Raw genomic sequence first — 4,289 nt, forward strand, 5'->3', positions numbered from 1 at the left:
TCCTCTCCTTTCAGGAATTTGTCTCTTTTTGCTGGGAAGCCGTGTAAATATCTCACCTGATACATTTACATGATACATGATGATGGCTGCCCTCTTGAAAATCTAACCTTGTGATCTGTAACCAGATTAAGTCCCTGGATGGCCAGATGGTGAAAAGTCTCCACTGTGGAAGAAAAGGAGTACAACCAAAAGAGCTGTAGGCTCTAGTTGGTGTATACTGGAAAGATCTTGGAGAACATTCCTTGGAATCGGTATTGTGAGTAATAGCCCAAGAGATGCAGAATGAAAACTAGAAGAGTTTTTGTTGTTGTTGTTGACAGAAACACTTTCTCAGGACTAAAAATTAGTGTCTTTGCAAGGCTTCCAGAGTCAGTCTTAACAGACAGATTGATTGTTTTCTAGGGCATGGAGGAATCGATAGAAGGTAATTTTACTAGACTTGTTCTGACAGAGTATTGAGTCTATGTGGTCACTGCAATGACTTTTGGACCCAGTAGAGCAGTAAGCTTGTTATTGAAATCAGTAGAAGTAAGGGCACACGTTGGAGATTGTATCTGATTTTATAGGAATTTTCTACTGTACATGTTTTTGACAGGGACAGTTTCCATTTGTAGAGTTAGAAGAAGTCAGACTCAGCAATCCTCATGTTGCCTACATTCTTTTTACAGCAAGAAATTTTGTGTTACTGGAAGTTGTTGATGAGTCTTCTTTCAGCTGTTACAACTGTCTTCTTCATAAAGTCCATTCAGCTTCTCAAATGATTTGTTCAGCATCCAGATTGAGCAAGTAGAAATGATACAGCCCTGATGCAAACTTTTATTAGCTTCCATAATAGTGAATATTTTTTCAGACATTTCTCTTCCCCACAAACAGACTACATGTCCTTTACTCATTCGTAAGAGTCCTTCTCTACTCTGCCTCTATCATAATGTAATTAATTGCCTAAGTTGAGAATTAGAGAACTTCTTTTTTTGGAAGTCTTCACTCCTTAGTTACCATAAGTAGTTGAGGTGGTCCACTAATACACTCCTGTTAGCAAGCTTTACTTCCCTACTAGAATTTATCATATTTCACTGTATTATTTCACTGACTTCCTTCTCCATTGTCCTGTGGGAATAGTATTCATGTCTTTCTTTTTCATTTTTATAAATTTACAGCAGCATGCCATAGATTCATGGACCGATTAAGCATTCAATGAATAGCTATTAATAAAGAGAGAAACATTAATGTTTCTTTTACTCTTTCAAAATGCTAGTCCTCCCAGCACGTGCTTATAAACATACATTATTTTACAGGATATTTTTCTTGAACTGAAGCTTCCTATAGTACCAAGCTTATTATATACAAGGCACTTGATACATACTCATTGACTTAAGGTATGTAAACTTCATAATATTTTTTAACAATAAGAGTGGACATACTGCATGCTATGAAAACATGTAGTGAGAATCACTAGTAGGATCACATTTCTGGTCAGGATGTAGAAGTCATTGTGAGTATAATAATATGAATCCTCCTCTCCATTATATATATACCATTTTACCAAACAAACATTATTTCAAATTTAATTCAGAGTGAAGGAATACTTGTTAAATAATATCAGTGAATATTTCCCTACTTATTTTTAGGGATAAATAATTCACATCCTTACTCTTGGGGGAAAAATGACAAAGCTCTATAAAAGCAATGAAAATCATTACTATTCCAAGATTCAGTGGTGTATTTTAAGATAAGGGTTGAAGAGACATCCTCAGGGAATTAGTTTAGCAGGGAAGCCAAAGAATTTACCCTATAAACTGCGCTCCATAGAACTAAATATTAAGTGACTGCAGAGTTTGAAAATTTATTCTCCCTGCCACTCGTTAACTATTTCTCTGTGGCTTGAATTTTCATTTCCTAAGTCTGTTGTGACACGCTCCCTCAGACTGCAGCTTGGAGATGTTACTTTTCTTCATCCTTGTGAGGAATGTCTAATAACTTCCCACCAAATCCTTCATGTCTTTGTTTTCCATTTTGGAAAACATATGGTCTATTTCATCCAAAGAGAGTTCCTGTCAGGCAATGGAGAGACTGGGATATCCTGTTTTAAATTGAGGTCATCTAGGAGGAAATGCCACTTTTTGAAAATATCTGTTATACAGTAACTTGCTATAGAGATATTCACAAAATTTGAGGACATTAAAAAATATGGCAATACTGATATATTTTGTGTTCTTTGCCATCCTGCAATATCATTCATTTTCTTCTCCAAAAAAAGAACAAATCATTCTTTAATTTTTTTAAATAACATTGAAAAAATCATCTTAACAAGACTGATTAGAATAGACTCAGAAATTGAGTGATTAGGAAGAGTAAAGGGAGTTAGTGCTTCTGAACTAGTTGTTTAAAAGTACTTATTGTGTACTTACTGAGAAGACATACTTTTGCCCTTTTGCAAAAAAAAAGAAAAATTCCGGAAGCTTGGCTGAGCAATAGTTTCTGCAGTCAGATACTGTGTGGTTCTTTCATTAACATGAGATTGAGTTCTGGAGATGGTCCAGGCTTAATGGAGATCTACATAAAAACCTGTTTTACATTTGCTGAGTTTTTCATGTGTTTCTAAAAGGCTGCCAGATCTGGTATCAATGGAATTATTGTATATTAAAGAAAAACACCACAATCTTTTATGGAGGTTACATCATCACCAATACCTTGATATTTTTATCAATTACATCAGATGCTCTGGAAAAGAAAATATTTTTTATATGTTGAAATAACCAAATTAGTTTTCTTCACAAACCTAATGAAAATGTTTAGAAAACCTCTATTGTTCATATAAGGCATTTATATAAAATCCTTTTATCTAGAAATGTACAAAATAAAATGCATACTACTTGGAGATAGTGAAAGCCTATGAAAAAAGGGAGAGTGTCAATATATCAGGAAAATGTTTCATGTTATTTTTTAAATTAAAGATTGATTCTACATTCCTACTTTATTTTGATATGCAAAGATTGTTGTTGCCATGAATAGATTCTTCTGTTTACACATTCAGATTTCTGCTGACCTCCAAAATTACCTGGGCATATGTCCAATTATCTGTGGGTTACCTTGTATTTTTTAATTAATATTTTCAAAGGACTTTAGAGAATTTAATTCACTTCTTGGTATAATGCAATACAAATTGCTAATGAGAGATAATTACTGTTTTAACTAGTGATTTAGTGTTTTGCCCTGCCCCACTTTAGCCTATACCTTTCAAAATACTAGGACTTTATTTTCCTAAATGAAGTTGACACCTGTCCATTTGTACACATTAAAGTGGCTAATTCTAGTAATTGTCAGAGTTGTGAACAATAAAGTCATAGGACATTTTGATATATAGTTTCTCTATCTAAAACAAAAAATAAATTTCATTGTCTTATTATGCTAATGTAACTTGAAATGTTATACTCTCTCCCTTTCCCCATTTTCTTGTTCTAATTTTAACAACAACACCTGTTCACATATTCACATATCCCTAGCATTCCATTTCAAATGTGTATGTTAGAGAACAAAATTTAGTATAGAAAAAGGAGAGGAAGAACGCTTAGATGACAAAGACTATACAAATAATTACACAATTGAATAAAATAGTCCTATTATCACCTCATTTTTCTTTTTCAAAGTAAAATGACCCTTAACAAACACAGTGTCCTCCCTTTTAGGATATGCTTACTTAGTGTGAGCAATATTTGACATTCAGTATATGGTACTGATAAAAAAATTTGTGAAAATATTCTTGATAATTTATAGCTGTACATGTTAATGATTTCGGTCTTCAAATGCAAAACTACTTTATTTTACCCTATAGAAATGTTCCCCCAGCACATTGACTGAATAAAACTTTGTAATAGATTTAATTTTAATTTTTTTTAGAGTAATGGTATCAGTCTGGAGACTAAGGTGTGCTTGATATAGATCATGGTCATTGCAATCACTTACTATGCATCAGAGATCTGGACAATGACTAGGGATGACACAAGTAGAATTGATGCCTTTGATCTGTGGAGTTGGAGAATTCTGAAGCTTTGTCTGACATACATTGGACATGTTGCAAGGAGGGACAAGTCCTTCGAGAGGGACGTCATGCTTAGGAGGATGGAGGGACAACACAAGAAAGGAAGACCCTCAGTGAGATGGGTTGATTCAGTGATTGAGTAAGGGGGGGTAGGTGACTCAGAGACAATAACAATGGCACAGAATAGAGCAAGGTTAAAGATTGGAGGTTTTGGGGAGGTGGGAGTTTCAAGGCTATTTCTTTTTAAATT

This window comes from Elephantulus edwardii, unplaced genomic scaffold (genome assembly GCF_000299155.1).
Source record: "Elephantulus edwardii isolate Elephantulus edwardi_28Jun2011 unplaced genomic scaffold, EleEdw1.0 scaffold00053, whole genome shotgun sequence".
NCBI lineage: Eukaryota > Metazoa > Chordata > Mammalia > Macroscelidea > Macroscelididae > Elephantulus > Elephantulus edwardii.